At 49.5% G+C, this 17,309-nt stretch overlaps 1 protein-coding gene and 1 long non-coding RNA gene across 6 annotated transcripts in view; one reads left to right on the top strand and one right to left on the bottom strand.

The window, feature by feature from the left end:
* Positions 1-17,309, bottom strand: part of SLC10A7 (solute carrier family 10 member 7) — a 153,647-nt gene that overhangs the window by 120,434 nt on the left and 15,904 nt on the right. The window lies entirely within an intron of this gene.
* LOC128084237 (uncharacterized) lies at positions 779-3,609 on the top strand. Of its 2 annotated transcripts, XR_008208399.1 has the most exons (4): positions 781-853; positions 1,728-1,795; positions 1,978-2,156; positions 3,359-3,609. It is a non-coding gene; the product is annotated as an uncharacterized LOC128084237 (long non-coding RNA). The 2 variants fall into 2 exon arrangements; XR_008208400.1 differs by lacking the exon at positions 1,728-1,795 and having other exon boundaries at positions 779-853; positions 1,974-2,156.

The following is a 17,309-nucleotide window of genomic DNA, read 5'->3' as shown; positions in this document are numbered from 1 at the left end:
CAAGCAGAAGCAAGCAGAAGCAAGCAGAAGCAAGCAGAAGCAAGCAGAAGCAAGCAGAAGCAAGCAGAAGCAAGCAGAAGCAAGCAGAAGCAAGCAGAAGCAAGCAGAAGCAAGCAGAAGCAAGCAGAAGCAAGCAGAAGCAAGCAGAAGCAAGCAGAAGCAAGCAGAAGCAAGCAGAAGCAAGCAGAAGCAAGCAGAAGCAAGCAGAAGCAAGCAGAAGCAAGCAACCACCAGCTAAACTCCCAGAACAGGAAAAAAAGCCCACCCAAAGGCTGGGAAGGGCCTTTTTATAAGAGCAGGTGTAGCAGAAAGGCGGAGTCACCGCCCGAAGCAATGATTGAGCACCTGGCGGGAAGGCAGGGCCAATTCAGGGCAGCTCAGGTGCACGCAATGTTCCTGAGCGAGCAGAAAGGGTGCAGCCAGGATCCACCCCTTCTCCGATCTCATTTAAAGGTTGGCAGAGGAGGGAAAGGTATCGTGTTGCTTATACCTGAGTTTTTGAGGTCTTGTTATGGTAAGGTTTTTGGTTGTTTTTTTTTTTTTTTTTTTTTTTTTTTTTGTTTGCTATTTTTATATTTGACTATGTTCTGAGGTGTTCTCGGTCAGGATTGTTGTTGTAATTGCTGTATGTTTTGTCTCATTGTGTTTTAACAGTCCTATTTTATCCTTTGGCTTTTTCATTCAGAGTTTGTACAGGCGTCAATGAAACAGATGCCTAGCAGTTTAATCCTCTCTAGCATTGTATTGTGAGAAATCGGTTGCTAGCCTAATGTTTTTTTCTCTTTTAGGTGTGGAGGCAGTCGGAGGAAAATCAAATTGTCTCAAAGAAAGCAAGGAAGGGAGCAAATCTCAGGTAACAAAAGGTGAGCGATGAGAATCTGGGAAGCTTACTCTAGCAGACCCCTTGGTTTAAGTTTAGCTAGGGAAGCAGGGTAAAGAGGTTGATTTTGCGGCAGACGGAGGCGCTCGTTACTCCACGGTACGTCAAGAGTCGTTTTCTGTAGGTAACGACTTCCTGTCGTTAGGAGCCAACAGTAAAGAAGCTGATTGTTATGGAAGACCCATGAAAACAGTCTCCTGCAAACGCAGGTTAGGAGAACAAGTAGGAACGTGCACCTTCTTGAATGAGCTGGGTTCTTCAAAGCCGTTACTCCGGTTACAGTTACGAATGCAATTGGATGCAGAGAATTGAAGCGAACGATGAAAAACAGGGATAGGTCCAGCGAGACCAACGGATGGGAAGCATCGCTTCAATGTAAACTGGAGTACGACTACATTGTATCCCCTGAAGTTTCAGAAATCCTGACTGGGGTGTACTCAGGCGTGCGAGCATCGGGTGTGCCAGGCAGGACCACAGTCGCAACCCCGATAGGCGTTGAAAGCAGGAGCCAGCCGAGTCGGGGTAAAACCGTGGCTTCTGAGCGTACGAGATCGTAGAAGATAAAAAGAAGTATCAGCTGACTTCCTGGAGTTCACGTGACTGACTGCATGCGACTACGATATCACGATATTGCTGGCGACAAATCGGACGGCGAGAGCTACTGTTAGGTACAAGAGTTGATGATAAATAGCCTTCTTGAAGTTTTACACCTATGGGTGGCAAATAGATTCGCTTGATAAAGCAAGGTAAGGAATGAGTAGGCGGGGTTTATTGCTGTGGATTTTAAGGAGGCGCTTTCTGTCCGGTTTTGCCAAAAACAAGTCGGAAGTTAATTCCTTTTGAGTAGGAAAATAAAAACCTCAGTGCAGGGGGGGAAGACCCAGTTAACTTCGACAGCGTTACCTGGGGTTGCGAGTACTGCCCAATTCCCTCTGGGAAATGGTCAGCTAGGGAGCCTGAGACCGGAGCCCTCCATCCTCGGGGGGAACTTTTCTGCAGCGTGCGAACGCCGCAGTAACAGTAGAGAACTGTGTAATGCAGTACGTGTCTGCTGTATTTTCTCGGTTTAAGTGACTGTCAAGTTTATCGACAGAAAGTGTACCTGACTCAAGAGAAAGAAGGAAGCAATTTTCCAGACGGCGAACGCGGACGGAGAACGACCTCCGTGCTAGCGGCGCCCGACTGCAGGCCGGTCTTCCAGGAGCGAGCACCGGACGGTGCCGAGGCTTCCTGCGCTCACGACAGAAGCAGGCTTTTGAGTCAAAGAAACAGCGAGGTAGGCTACGCTGTAACTGCTACCGACTCGGTGTTCAAAGCAAAACCATTACTTTTGGGGGGGACTTCTCTGAAGGCCAAAATATTGTCCTTGACAAAAGCTTTAAATGCAGGGACGGATAGCTTTCTTATGTTTTGGGGTGACAGACGCTCACGGTACCGTTCGGAAAGACCGAGGGTCGCTGTCGAGAGCATCGCCGTTACCCACGGTAAAGGGCACGAGAGAAGTAGCACTGCACAGGAAATCGGCAAGGAGAGGGTGGATCTGGAGGCCGAACGCGCAGCCGAAAGCGAAGAAATTGGCGATCTGGCTTTCTTCTCAGAGGATAACTGTGAAGTATTCGAACCGGAGGTAGAACCTGTGAAGTATTCCAGAGAGGAGAGGAGTCTAAGGAACGATGCAGATAGGGTGAGAGCACGCTGACCGACGTTGTGCTGCCCCTTCTTATGTTATTGAAACCGGTTCTAAGGGTACATAATGAAAGCTAACGGAGGGGAAAGACGCAGTATGTATTTGAAGATAAGGAACGTACTATCCTAGTACCGGGATCGGGGTACAAGCGGAGCCGATTAGAATACTGAACTTTCCAGGACAACATTGTTAAATAAAGTTTTTTTGAGCTGACTGGAGAAGGGGGTTTCTGTCACATGTTAGTTGTACCCCACACCTTTTCAGGGCGGCCGGAACCAATCCCTTGCAGGACCGATAAAGCCGCAGAAGCGGTCTCGGTATTGCCGCAGGAAGTATGTCTGAGGTTTCGGGGTCCTGTGACAGCGTTCTCTGGCCAGGGAACTCGTTTGATTGTGAAGTAGGTCCAACAGGTCAGCAAGCTATTGGGGATACGCTGGCATTGCACGCATCACACGGAGCACGGGCGTGCGGTCAGGTAGAGAAGACGAATCGCTTAAAGATCAGATTGTATATCGGGGCTAGGAAGCTGGACCGTCCCGGCCACGGTCATTGCCTTTGGCGCTTCTGAGGACGAGGACAGAACTTAGAGCCAAAGAGGGGTTAAGCCCTGTCCAAATATTGTAGGAAAGGCCTTCCGTACCGCTTAGGGGACGAGGAGCGAAATACTAACTCGGCGTGTAATAAGCCTACGGTAGCAGCTTTGGGAAATACGAAATCCAGTTTTTGGATCTAGGGTCCGAGGCCTCGATGGACTCGTAGGCGATATTTAACCGGGACGTTGTGTGTTTCAGGCCTGTTTCAGATCTGCCCGGGGGCCCGAGCGGGAAGGACCGTTCCGAGTACTTCTAACGCGGCGATCGGAAAGAAGGAGGCGTCTTTGTGGATTCATCGCTGCAGGGCGAAGAAAGCTCCCCGCCCCGGCGGACCGCCGCCTTAACGGACCTCTGAAACTTGCGATGCAAAAATGATGTTTAAGAACTATGTAACCTGTACAATGTTACCTCTCGTTTCTGCTTGATTAGAAAATTCTCAGATAAAGCTTTCCGAAGGTTTGAGCGTTTCAGAGTCGTTGCTATGCGCAATCTTTTCCAGAGGTGAAGGAAGAGGTGCTAGCGTACGTAGCGCTCGCACTGAATAGATTAATATGAGATTGTCAGCCTCACCACATTTGTGGAACGTGTAGTCAAGAGGGTGGGATGGCGTGCTAAGTCTTTATTGCAATTCTGCTGTGTTTTTATTTTCTCGGAGTGTAATAAACATATGTACTTACGTCTGTAACCGTGTCATCGCCGCTTTTGTGAGCGAGCGAGGGGGAGCACCTGCACGCCTGTATGCAGGTACACTAATAAACATACCTGTTTCCCAACCTTAATCGGATTGCGGAGTCTGATTCCGCACGTCACGTACCGCTGGGAAGAACCCAGCCTCATCCGTTTGCCTCTCAGTTCCCTGTAGGTTTTTGTGAACAGTGATCAGATCCTTTCTCAAATTTGTTTTTCGCCGGCTGAGCAGACCGGAGTTTCTGAGGCGTTCCTCGAGCAGGAGCCGCTCCGGGCCCTTAATGGTCTCAGCAGCACTCCGTTAGACTCTCGCAACGCGAGGGGTACCTGCTGATATCCCCCCATTGTTTAGGAGCAGCTGCACAGCAATGCTTAATGAGACTAGCTTGACCCAATCTTGCTTGCCGGAATCCACCGTCCGGGAATCGTACGGACCCAATTTTCGTTTGAGACTCTGTCCCTGGCTTATGCAGCGCCTCGCTTTGATTTGAGCAGACGTCAAGCTGATTTACACGAGGATGACAGAGAAGAATCAGGCCCGACTTTGTAGGTACCCTAGTAGCAGCACAGGTGTTCTTTGGCCGGTAGCAGCCGGCGCACGCTAATTGGCAGGAACGCCAAATTCGAGTCGCAAATAGCCTCTAAGAAGGGAGACGGCTCAAAATGAAGTCTCAGCATATTACAATGTGCTCCACGGGCACGACGAACCTGACAAGATTTAATTTTTCGTTACCTTGCGCCGTGCGATTCAGGAGCTTGAAGTCTGAAAGGCGGGAGACGGCCTCAAAATACGCTTGTACGACAGATCTGCATTAGTTTGCAGAGAAATTATTAGGGAATGTGAAAAGTCTCGCTCGCTCCCTCCCGCTCTGAAAGCAGCCGAAAGAGACAACCTAACAGCAAGCCACCGCAATAATTAATAAGTAAGCTCCACGCACTGCGCCCTGAAAAGGTTGCTAAAGGAGCCATCTACTACATAGGATCGCAGCATCACAGAATCGGGAGGTTGGAAACGACCTGCAAGATCATGCAGTCCAATCACCCTCTCATTCCTGTCATTACCTGTCACGGTTCTATGTGGTTTTGTTTTTGGGTTTCTGTATTCCACAGCAAAACATCACGTAGCGTACGGGGTATTAAAGCGTTAATGCCCCGATTCCAGGTACCTATCCCTGTACGTTACAGAAGGAACGGGATCTGGCGCTCCGGCCCTTCCGGGTGGAGGCGGCGCTCTCTTGCCGCCCTCCCCGGCCAGGGGAGGGGGGGGGGGATTGAGGATGGGGGAGGATGGAGGGGAGGGGATCCGAGGGGGTCTTGTCTGGGTGCCGGAGGGTGCTTTCCTAGCCGTTCCAAGCTTTTCAGGTTTGGCTCGGTCCCGGGAACTCTCTCTCTCATCTCGTCTGATGTATTCATCTCAACGTCATTTGAATTGTATATGTATTGTGCGTGTTATCTTGCATTCCGATATTCTAGTAAAATAAGTTGTCTTCCTGAGATTGCTGCCGCTGTTCTTTTCCTCCCTTCCTTCCTTCCCATGTTTGGGGGACTGGGGGGGGGGGGGAGGGCAGAGGTCTGTCGCCCCTGTCACGGACATAGGTCGATCCAGTCCAGTCTGCGACAGTACCGCAAGCTACTAACACACTCCTACGTACGATGCTGTACGATAAGGTACCGTAACAAGCAATTTGCCCCAGGAAAATAGTCTCTGGAAGCAACCGCTGACTGCTACTCCGACCGAATGATCTGGGCAGCCGGGAAATAGTCGGCTGCCGGTCTCGGTGCGGTCGCGTATTAGTCGGGAAAAAGGCAAACCGCACGATGGAGCTGACCGGTGACGTGAAAGGGGAGGGATGTGACAGTCGACAGTCGGCTAAAGACGTAAGGAAAGGCTTCTGTGGGGTACGGTGCCTCATAGCGGGAGAAAGTGTTGAGGCAGGGGAGATTTGGGAGACCGTTCAGCGTAAGTAGACGGACCAAGACAATGTGAAAGAAAGGTTCTGCGCTTAAAGAAAGAATACGCGAGTACATGTCGGAGCCCTGTTTACGGCAGGAGAGTTCAGCTCTCGGACTCGTCCGTGTCAAGAACAGAATGGCAAAATACATCCGCAGACCGAGATATCCCGTTCTGATCTAGCTGTAACGCTGACTTTTCTGGAATGCCAGGTGACCTATCTATGTGGCGTGCGCTTCCCCTTCTCCGAGGATTTATGGGAAATCATCTGTACTGAACCTATGAAAAGTTGTCCTAAGAGCACAGTACTTTTGAACCCAAGTGCTGCGGTTGAGCCAAATGAACCCTGACAGCCTCGCCTGTTTCAAGCGGACTGGGTGTCGTTCCAGTTATAAGAGCTTCTTCCCGTAGCACGAGTTTACATTTCCAGGTGCCATTGACATGTCACTGGCCATAGATTTTGCTACATGTCATTTACGGTTGTAAATCAGGGTACAAACAAAGCGTTGTACGATCACCTCTTCTTACGTAGCCGAAAGGATGTGCAAAGTGGAATACTGAACTCTGTCATTTTACCCGGCAGTAAAATGGCACGGGAACCGCAGACAGTTCCGAATGACATTGCCGCAGGCGAAGCCTCGCTGGAATTTCAGCAGCTCCAGGACAACGAGCGTATAGGGGGGGCACGGTTTTGAATACGGCGCAAGCGGCGCAACACGGACGAATTCCGACACTGTCGCGAGCAGACGCACGGAGGCCCGCGGACTCCAGGCACAAGCCACGTTGTCGCTGTCGGGAACATTTGCTCCGCGGTTCCGGACACGTGGAAGCATAGCTTCCGAGGAGATCGCTATCGCTCACCGCTCTCACAGGAAAACGTGCGTGCACACATGCGCTGTCTAGAAATACGGTGAAAGTCTGCTGAGGAAACCGGCCCATGAGTACCTCTTCCCTGTGACGAGACGGCAGTCCGAATCGCGGTTATCCTTAGCCTCGCTCGCCTTGCTTTTCTGTCCTGGTTTACTTCAAAGCGTCTCTTTTTAGGAGGACTATCAGCTGCTTCGGACCGGGCTACCCTATCGGCGCGCGCAAGAGCGTTCCGATTCATTCCTTGGCGACTGATCGTTGCTCATCTTTACTTTGTTCTATCTGTTCGGAAGGAAAGAATTACTGTTGGGAAGTAACGAAAGTATTTGCCTCGACGCCGTCACAAAGATGAACGTAGCTCAAAAGCAACGAAACCTTCCTCGAGTCTGTGTAACACAGCAACAAACAGCAGCGTTGGTTTTTTTTTCCCCCGCGTTTAAAAAGGTGGGAACGTAATCAGAATGGGAAGCAAAGAATTGAACTGCTTGGGATCTGCGGCGTCTGGATTAGACGCCGTCCATTCCCCTGAGAAAACGTGTCCGACTCTGAGCGTCTCACGCACCGGCATTATATCTCATAAGGATCTGTTCAAGCTGCGCAAAGTCCGAACGGTCCGGCTATGCGAAGCCTCACATAGGTTTGGGGTAGCTGTCAGGGCTCCGGGAGGGCCATCAGGCGGCCCAGCCGCGCTCAGGAACCCATCACCTCCACCTGCCGCAGGGCTGCCGGGCACAGCTGCGCCCACTTAGGAGCCCAGGGCAGGGCCCTCCCTCCAAGCCTCTTAAACCCTGTCGGAGGCCACCGGGAGCTACAGGGGGTTCTTCCTGCTCCCTGTACCAGGAGGCTGCCTCGCTCGCACGCTGCCTTTTTGGAAGGCTGCTCCTGGCCTGCTCTTTTTTTTTGGGGGGGTCTCCCTGCTCTTTTTTTTTGGAGCTGCTCTAGGGCTCCTTCGCCCTGCTCTTTTTTTTGGAGCTGCTGTAGGGCTCCTTCGCCCTGCTCTTTTTTTTGGAGCTGCTCTAGGGCTCCTTCGCCCTGCTCTTTTTTTTTGGAGGTGCTCTAGGGCTCCTTCGCCCTGCTCTTTTTTTTGGAGCTGCTGCTGAGGGCTCCTTTGCCCTGTTTTGTTTTTTTTTTTTTTTTTGGAGCTGCTGCTGAGGGCTCCTTTGCCCTGTTTTTTTTTTTTTTTTTTTTTTTGGAGCTGCTGCTGAGGGCTCCTTTGCCCTGCTTTTTTTTTTTTTTTTTTTTTTGGAGCTGCTGCTGAGGGCTCCTTTGCCCTGTTTTTTTTTTTTTTTTTTTTTGGAGCTGCTGCTGAGGGCTCCTGCTTTTAGGCTCGGGTCTTTTTTGTTCTTTTTGGGGCTAGTGTGAGTTTGCCGGGCTCCCCTTTTTTTACAGCCAGTCCAGGGTGCCTACTGCCAGGCTCTCGCCGCCTGCTTTGGGGCAGCACCTGCCTGGCTTTTTTGCACCCACGTGGTGCTTTTTTTAGTCTGGTTCTCGCTCTACCTTCTTTGCGAGGCTTTTTGGTTTGGGGGTGCTGCTGGCGCTCGAGTAAGTATGTGGAGACCGTGGTCCTTAGTCTGGTGCTGCTGGGTGTGAGAAACAGCACGAGGCTTTTTTTTTTTTTTTTTTTTCCTTAAGGTCAAAATATGGTTGACTTGTTTAACTTGGTGTTTTCTCTTGTGTTTCAGACTGAGGACAACAGCGGGGCCTCCTGCAGCGAGGATTGTTTCTGGCACCGACCGCGGGAGTACGCAGGCTGTGCTCCCTGGGGCCCATCCCGTGGCGTGAGGACTACCGCCCGGGGGGGTCGCTAGGGGCTCCCTGCCCGCGGCACGAGACTGCTGAGCTCCCATTCCGGTTCTGAAGAGGGCTTTGGGTGCTTTCTGCCCCTCTCGCTGCCACGGCAGCGAGCGGGGCGGATTTGTTGGTCCTGCCCCTCTGTGACCTACTGCTGCTGCGGGGGTTAATAAACAAAGCCTGAGATCAAGAGTTCCTTTTTTTGTTGTTAGTTTGTTTTTTTTTTTTTTTTTTTTCTCCTGCAGTGGAGTGAGCGAGAGCCGCTTCGATGAGGTGTTGAGGATCAAGGCTCAGCTTAAACAGGTGAGCAGTTCTGGCACTGGTGAGATGGAGGAGGTGGGGAGTACAAGGAAGGGGCACCGGTGGCAGGTAGCTTCTGGATTCTCTCCCAGCTCTTTGCGGAGCCGGTACAGGGCTGCTGCCGGGCTCCCCTTGCCGTTAGGGAACGTCGCGGTGCCGTTTTGGAGCTCGCTAGGCTCCCGAGGGCTTTTTTGTTTTTCCTCGCGGTGGGGGGTTGGCGCTCAGCTCCCTGAGCGGCTATCGGCTCACCCGTGGTTGTTTTGCAGGCGCTGCGGTTGCCGGGATGAGTAGAAGGCGGCGACGCCCTGTGCTCCCCCGGGTGCCCTACTGCCCCTGTTGCTGTGGGTGAGAAGCAGATTGAAGGGCTTAAAATGGAAGCGACGGCAGGTTTTTTTTTTTTTTTTTTTTTGTCGTCTTCTCTATTGTTTTTTTCCTTCTAGGTGAACTGCTGAATCGCAGCCTGAGCCTCTGATTGACCACCTGAGGAGGTGAGGAATGGGTGAGCTCTGGGAGCACAGGTGAAGGCGATTCACGTAAGCTGCCGCAAAGGGCGGAGCTCGGCTCCGTGTCTCCCGGACTCCATTTAAGAGCTGAATCCTGGTGGGGATGAATCTCTTCCCTGGGATTGCTTCTCTTGGAGTTTGACGGTGAGCCTGGGTCGAGGGTAAGTCCTGTATGCATTTTGTGCTGTTGTAATAACCTGCTTAGGCAAAAAGTTCAGACCTTAGTGTAATATCTGTGTATTCACAGGTGCGGCAGTTCTGGTGCAGGGTAATGGCCTCAGCGGTGCGTTTTTCCTGCGAGGACGAGCCTGAGCGGTGCTGCGAGTCGGTAACGGGAGAAGAGGCGAGTGCCGGCGGGCCGGGGATCTGACCGCTTTTCTGTGCTTTTTTGTCTCTCTGCAGGAGCTCTTCTTCCTGCGTGTCCAGGCCGAGGATCCTGCCGCTGCGCAGTTGTCGGCGGTCCTTCAGACAGAGGTGAGCTGTGTTCTTGCGTCTCTCTGTCGGAATGGGGCTTACGGCTCTAGCAGGGTGCCGGGAATCGAAGCGCCGCGGTTTGGGGGGGTGCCTGGGCTTTTTCTGGAGGCCGGGCTCCATCCTGCCTCGTTTTGCTTCCATTTCAGCCTTGAAGGTGCGTGGCGGCTGAATAGGGTTAGTTCAAGCAGAGGTAAGTGATGCGCAAGTGCTTGGTGTGGGGTTACAAGGGTGTATTAATGTTTTTTTTTCTTTTTTTGCAGTCCACCTCCCGGAGGAAGGCTTCGAATCCTGCCATCTTCTTTGTCTTGTTGGGGGAGCTGCGCCGAAGGATACATTGCGAGCCGAGGGAAGCTCAGATGAGCCGAGGTGCAGGCTTTTTCGTTTTCTGGTGAGTGGTGCACAACGGCGGTGTTTTGGTTGCGTCGGAATGTTGAGCGCTCTATAGTTTTTTGGTTTTTTTTTCCTTTGCTGTCGGTGTTTTGGTTGCGTCGGAATGTTGAGCGCTCTATAGTTTTTTGGTTTTTTTTTCCTTTGCTGTCGGTGTTTTGGTTGCGTCGGAATGTTGAGCGCTCTATAGTTTTTTGGTTTTTTTTTCCTTTGCTGTCGGTGTTTTGGTTGCGTCGGAATGTTGAGCGCTCTATAGTTTTTTGGGTTTTTTTTCCTTTGCTGTCGGTGTTTTGGTTGCGTCGGAATGTTGAGCACTCTGTAGTTTTTTGGTTTTTTTTTCCTTTGCTGTCGGTGTTTTGGTTGCGTCGGAATGTTGAGCGCTCTATAGTTTTTTGGTTTTTTTTTTCCTTTGCTGTCGGTGTTTTGGTTGCGTCGGAATGTTGAGCGCTCTATAGTTTTTTGGTTTTTTTTTTCCTTTGCTGTCGGTGTTTTGGTTGCGTCGGAATGTTGAGCGCTCTATAGTTTTTTGGTTTTTTTTTTCCTTTGCTGTCGGTGTTTTGGTTGCGTCGGAATGTTGAGCGCTCTATAGTTTTTTGGTTTTTTTTTCCTTTGCTGTCGGTGTTTTGGTTGCGTCGGAATGTTGAGCGCTCTATAGTTTTTTGGTTTTTTTTTCCTTTGCTGTCGGTGTTTTGGTTGCGTCGGAATGTTGAGCGCTCTATAGTTTTTTGGTTTTTTTTTTCCTTTGCTGTCGGTGTTTTGGGTGCGGCAGAATCTTGTCTTTAGCTTTTGAGCTGTTGGTGTTTTGGGTGCGGCAGAGCTTTTAGCACTTTATTGTCTCTTTGTGTTTTTTTACTTAGCTGTCGGTGTTTTGGTTGTCAGAATGTGGAGCACTCTAGTTTCTTTGTTGCTTTTCTTTGTTCAGCTGTTGGTGGTTTCCCATGGTGGCTGTAGAAGCACGTTTTCGACTTGGTGAGTTTCTCTTTTTTTTTTTTTTAGCTTATTTAATATTGTTCGGACTTATATAATATTATATTAACAAGGGGGGCGGGGGGGGGTTTTTTTTTTTAATTTTTTGAATGCTAGACCGCGAAATGTGCACTATCTCTAAAGAGATATTTTTTTTTTTTTTGGAGGGTGGGTGGGTTCGGCTTCGTGAGCGTCTCGGCTTCGTGAGCGTCTCGCCTTGGGGCCCCTCCTGTACGGAGGGGGCCTGAGGGATGAGAGCTCACGCACTCGGGTAGTGGGGTTAGCCCGGTGCTGGGGATTGGTGCTGGGCCTCTCCTCGGTGGTGGGGGCTTTTCGGTGGTGATCCTATTGCCCAGACCGGGGTTGAGGAGGCAAGGCTGGAAGGGTGTGTGATGTGAGTAGTGCCTGATGGCAAGGTTGCACTTGGAAGCTTTGCAATATGCTTGGAAATAGGTACTGCCTGTTACAAGCCGGGTCTTGCACTACAAGCTGCTAGTGGGTACTAACTCTGCCCCGAGAGGTGAGTCAAGATTTCCTTTGGAAGGACTTAAGGGAATGCAGTCGAAGACGGAACTTCATACGCGTACTACGCTGGATGGTCTGGAAAGCCCGTAACAGTTTAGGTGACTGCAACAAGAAAAGAGTCGGGCCGAAGGATCCACCCTCAAGCTGCAGTGGACTAGGACTTTGACTGTCGGAGTAGATGATAAGAGTTACAGCAAGAAGACTGACTTCACACGAGTGAGAAGGAAACTTGCACACTTTATTAGCTTCGGGTTGCTTTGGTTGATAAGTACAATGCTGTCTTTGCAGATCGGCTTCTTGCGCGTGCACGACCATTTCCAGAAAGGCCCCAACTCTGCACGAGGGCTCCCCGTGCAAGAGCAGGAGCGTGCGCTTCGGCAGCAGTTGCTCTCCCAGTACCTGAACAGGAAAGCGCCTGGCTCCGGGGGCCTGAGCTGTGGAAAAAGAATGCCGAGGAGGCGAGTAGCTTTGCGAAAAGCTGGCAGCTTGCTGTCTTCAGATTCCTAAGAAAGCCAAGATGTTCCACCCGGTTATGCCTGAAGAAATGCTTCCGAATGACAGGACGCCGGCTGCTCTGTCGCTCTCCGTGCTCTTCGGCCAAAGAGTCCTTCTAAGACAAAAGCCCCGAGATGACAAAAACCCTCTGGAAAAGAAGATGAGAAAAAACCTTGCCGAGGATCCTGTCTTCAGGGTGGAGTTCCATTAACAGTAAGTTGGTCTGCTCTGCTTTTGTAAGTCAAGACGAAGATATTACCTGCTGATATCCTTACATAGATAAGGTTGTTCTCCTACCATTTCGGTTACTGAATTTTTAAATATTCTGGAAAAGGATAGGACTGTATACGCTCCAAAGGAATATGTTGCTATGAGAGAAGCAAGACCTTCGCTGTCACTAAAGGGACGTTACATTTACCTGATTGGAAAAATACATAGACATATCGAAGACAACAACTATTTGGATAACATCTTGCTTAACTTTCTGTTGCTGTGATTGAATACAAGAAAGCAATAAAGTCGTACGTCGGACCAGGAAGCTGAAAAAGGTAAATACCTGAAAAGCTCAGTGGGCGAGCTTGAACGCAGCTGAAGTACTTTCTTCTCCGTAGGTTGGAGCGAGTCACTGCGTGACATAGACTAATCCTAGATGAAAATACTTGCGCGACAGAAAAATAGCCGGAAGCTTTTTGACTTTTGGCTGAGCAAGTGACAAATAGAAGACGGGAGAAGCAATGTTATCTCAACAGATGTCTTAGAATTATACTGATCTGCAGTGAGCTGCCGATGATCTCTAAATGAGAGGAATTTCTCAAAGCCTTATACTTAGCAATCTTCGACGGGATTTCTAATGCTCTTTTTAGAGAGACTTAGAAAATGCCCTTTCTGACAACTGAAGCTGCAGTGCATTAGCATTGCGGATTTTCAATTAGAAACACAAAGACCTTTTTTTATTCAGTGACAGACACAGGGATACTGCCGGCTAAGCTCGCGAGGAAGACCAGCGCCCCCCCCCCCCCCCCCCCCCGAGGCAAGCAGCCGCGTGCATCTATGAAAGTCACAGTAAATATTTTCTGCCGTGAGCGATTGACACAAACTGCCTAGGGAAGAAACAGCACTAACAGGTTTTTCTTCCACTGTATAGCTAAATGAACAGCACTGTTAATATATGGGATGAAAACACTTATTCACCTACTGCTAAACACAAGCTAACGTTGATCTTTTGTGGTTTGTCTTCTAAGGCAGCCGGCGAAGGACAGCAGAACCGAAATGGGCCTTGCACTGCAGCTCGGGTCGCAGTCACCTGCTGTACGCGACTTCAAGGTAACTGTCGGAAAATGACCCCTGTGCTACACCCGCGGACGTTGTGCAAAGACATCTGTGTGAGAAGCCACTGCCACAAAGAAATCACTCTTACTTTCTGATGGCTGTCACCTTTGGCATATGCCGCAAGATCGCACAACTGCACGGCTCGGAAGGGACCCCCACAGATCGTAGAGTCCTACCCCCCTGGTCTTTGCTGCTCTTTTAGTCTTTTGCTTCAAGCTCTGTGGAAAGTCCAGTGACGTTCTTATACCTCACAGGAAACAGACTTAAAATTTCATCCGACAGCCACGACTAACAAACGGCTAAGGGTACAGAAGCGTGCTTTGAGCGGGCAGCAGACCTCAGTCACAAAGTATTTCAATACAAGTTTTGCCGATTGAATCACATAACACCTATGCTTGCTTTCTCTAGGCGATGCGTTTCATGGCGCGCGCTCCGTGCTCGAAAAGGTAAGCTTTTGCACTCTCTCACAAGTCTGTCTCTCGAGTAACCCACAGGGTGATATGGAAGATTTTTGGTTTTTTTGGTTTGTTTTTTTTTTTTTTTTTTTAGCAAGCGTGAGAACAAGTCCCCTTTCCTGTCCCGATTTCCTTATGTCACAAGCGCCTTCCTGCTTTGCAGCTTGTTGCAGAACAGACAGATTTAAAAAAAACCTTAATTCTGGCCGTGCCCTGCGACAGAGTGAGGGCGAGGCCTCTGAAAACACTTACCTAGTCAGACTTAGGGTGGTTGGCTGTGCCAGTATAATCCCGAACAGATGAGGCTGGGATGGCTCAAAAAGGTTGCCGGACGGGGCCCGGGTGCTCGGCTGTCATTCCAAGGACTCGAGATTTCGCGACTGCGAAAAACTGTCCTGCACGCTTTCAGGTGAGCGGGAGACGATATTTTACCACGAGATGCTTTAGGAGCTGTGAGAAGAGAACCTGAGCTAAAAGCTTTAGTAACCAGACGCAAGTTAAAGCCTTGTGTCATAAAACTACTTTGCTGGCTATGTTACTGTGAAAAGTCAGCTGCTCTGCCAATGCCTTGGGAGAACCTGAAGCTTGAAAAACATGCCAGCCAAGAATTAGAGAAGAAATGCTCCGTCGCAGGGATTTCAAAAATCCCTCCGTAAACCTGAGCTCGTTTCTGGTACACTGTGAGCAGGGATGAATGCTCTCACAAACTGCTGCTTTCAAATGTAAATCTGTTTCAGAGCTACGGCTGACAAATGAGGGCTGAGGAAAAACAACAGCTCGGGGTTCCTGAGGACCTGAGAAGACGAGGAAGAACTCCACAGATTTCTACACAGATTTCTACCGGAGGCGTGTTACCGAAGCTCGTAGCGATGACGACTGCTTTGTAAGTAATAATCCGGACTTTTCCCAGGCGCTGATGGATACTAAATGCCCTCCCTGTTCACGGAAGAATGTGAAGTGACGACAGAAGGTCAAATGAAAACCGTCTGCTCGCAGCACGGTTACGACACAAAGAAAACTCTCAGGATAAATAGAAGATTAGACGAATGACAATGAGACGGGCTTAATTGCATAGCGAAACGGCTCCAACGTGCGTAAAATGGTTATGCTTGTATAGTTAGGTCTGCATAATGGAACATGTGCAGTAAAGATACTTTAGCTTAAACAGTCCTCTGACACCTATGTAAGTTTATTGGAGACGTGCGTTTATATCTGACGGCAGACTTAATTATGCTTTCAGCTAGAAGTATTCGGGCTGTGAGTAGGCGATTTAGACCTTGGAAAACCATTTTTAAAGCTCACGTTACAGTTTAAGGCAAGTAACGGAGTCAATTTAAAAAGGAGAGGGAAAGAGGACACTTGTTAAACAAACAGATAGTGCTGGATACTTTTAGGTGAAGCACCGTGTGAGAATGACACTTGATATACTGTGACAGGGAGTACTGATGTATTTTAACAAGAACGCAGATCTTCAAAGACACCTAAACCCCAACCCACGGCTGATTTGAATATCTTGAGCGTTCCGAAACGACTGCTTTGTGTTACCTTCCACAGGCGACCTCTCTACAAGGATCTACGAGGATGCGCCGGTGTGTGACTCCGACTGCCGCAGCTTGAACGACTGATTTTCTTCCTTCGCTTTGAAAAGGTTACTGTGCACAAAGACACAGTTCAAAGAGCTTAAGCTATTTTTAGAGAACTCAGTCTTTGCCGTGACTTTGCACAAAAGGCTTGCCTTTCGGTGACGTATTTCACTTAAAGAGGTGGAAAAAGCCGCTCCCAAGAATGGTGTTTTTCCAGGGCTTACTTTCCAGTAATACTACTGTGTGCTTAATTTTAAACCCTTAAATTTCTGTTTTGGACAACGAGAAGTAAGCAGAAATAGTGACGTGCTCCTATTCTCCCCCGGTCTGTTGCAGGAAACTTTGCTCGGGGCTTGTCCACGCTTGCCGACAGTTGTAGCTGCTCTATTGTCTTTAAACGCCATCCAAATGACACGGACAATAAAATTTTTTTTTCCTACTGCTATTTTTTCACTTATATTCCTGAGCAACGCAGCCATCACGTGGAAAAAATCAGAGAGCGAGTCAAGAGGACGCGTACCTGGAAGACTTTTCCCGTGTATCAGGCGTCGGAGGGATCGGAGAGACAAATACCAGTAACCCGCATCGCTGCCCCTATTCTGAGATACAACGTGCCACTTGATTCAAGCACGGCCAACGACAATCTCGGAGCTGTACCTTCTGCAACAGTAACAATATAGAGTGATAAACTTAAGAGACAGCTCTGCTCGCTGGACCTATTTTAGCCAGTAAAACTGCAGCAATTTATTTTGTACTGTCAAATGAAATAAACGGATCTTGAAACATTAGCGATCTAATTGTCTGCCTACAGTACAATCTCACTATAAAGAAACCACATAGATACTTCTTAAGCACTCAAACAAATACCCTATCACCCTGCCCCCAAAAGTCACTGCAGCTTGCATAATGCTTTTCAGTCCCGAACTTCTAAAGCTGCAGAAATAACCGGCCTCGATCTGTCCCAGCTAAACCCACTGATGTGCTCCTCGACTCCGTTTTTCCCAAAGAGTGAGTGACAGAGGAAGCCGTAAAACGCAGACCAGCCCCCCCGAGTGCGACTCCTACCGTGGCACGGGCGCTTGGACAGTCCCGGGCTTGATACTTTCCTCAGAATTTCCAAGCATCCACACGAACAAACAGCAGTCGCTGCGACCGAAAAACAGCCTACGAGCGTCGGTGCTGCTGTAGCAGTCAACCGGCATCGCTCCCACCCACTGCATTTCAATAAGTCTGTTGAGCCGTTAACGTGTCGGTACTCTGCGAGGGTGGGACGGCTGACAAAGTAACTAGCTCAAAAGATGCTTCTTCATTACGCTGATTGTGAGCTAACCTTCTGTCTTCGCTTAACATTACACACCGTTAGGAAAGTCAATCTGCAGGTAAAGGGAACGCCTGATGAAGCAAAAGCAGTTTGAAAGACGTTGTCGTGAACGATCATTCGGACAGCCCGATCGCCTCTTTCTGTAGTTGACTCCCACACTTAAATTCCGGTTCATCTCTACAAACAAATTGGAATCTGAAAAACAAACAAAAAACCAGCGCCATTCTGCTCACATCAGCATAAGAAAGACGGCAGCGAAGGCTAAGGCGAGAACTGGCAAAGAACGTTAACGGGCTCTCCTCGCTTAGTACAAAGAAGAAAACGGACGATCGCCCTATTTCCTAAATCGGCTAGCACTGGAAAGCCCCTCCGCTTCAGAAAAAACTGGCCTCAGACTTCACGTACAAGAAGCGCATTTCCAAGCTGTTTCTCTTCCACATACCTCGATCTCATAACCCGAGAAGGAAAAGACACGCCAAGATGGGAGTCCGTTTAATGTCCTGTATCCCTAGAGG

The sequence above is a fragment of the Tympanuchus pallidicinctus genome, unplaced genomic scaffold (assembly GCF_026119805.1).
Source record: "Tympanuchus pallidicinctus isolate F22 unplaced genomic scaffold, pur_lepc_1.0 scaffold26, whole genome shotgun sequence".
Classification (NCBI taxonomy): domain Eukaryota; kingdom Metazoa; phylum Chordata; class Aves; order Galliformes; family Phasianidae; genus Tympanuchus; species Tympanuchus pallidicinctus.
This window is presented reverse-complemented; position numbering and strand designations above follow the sequence as displayed.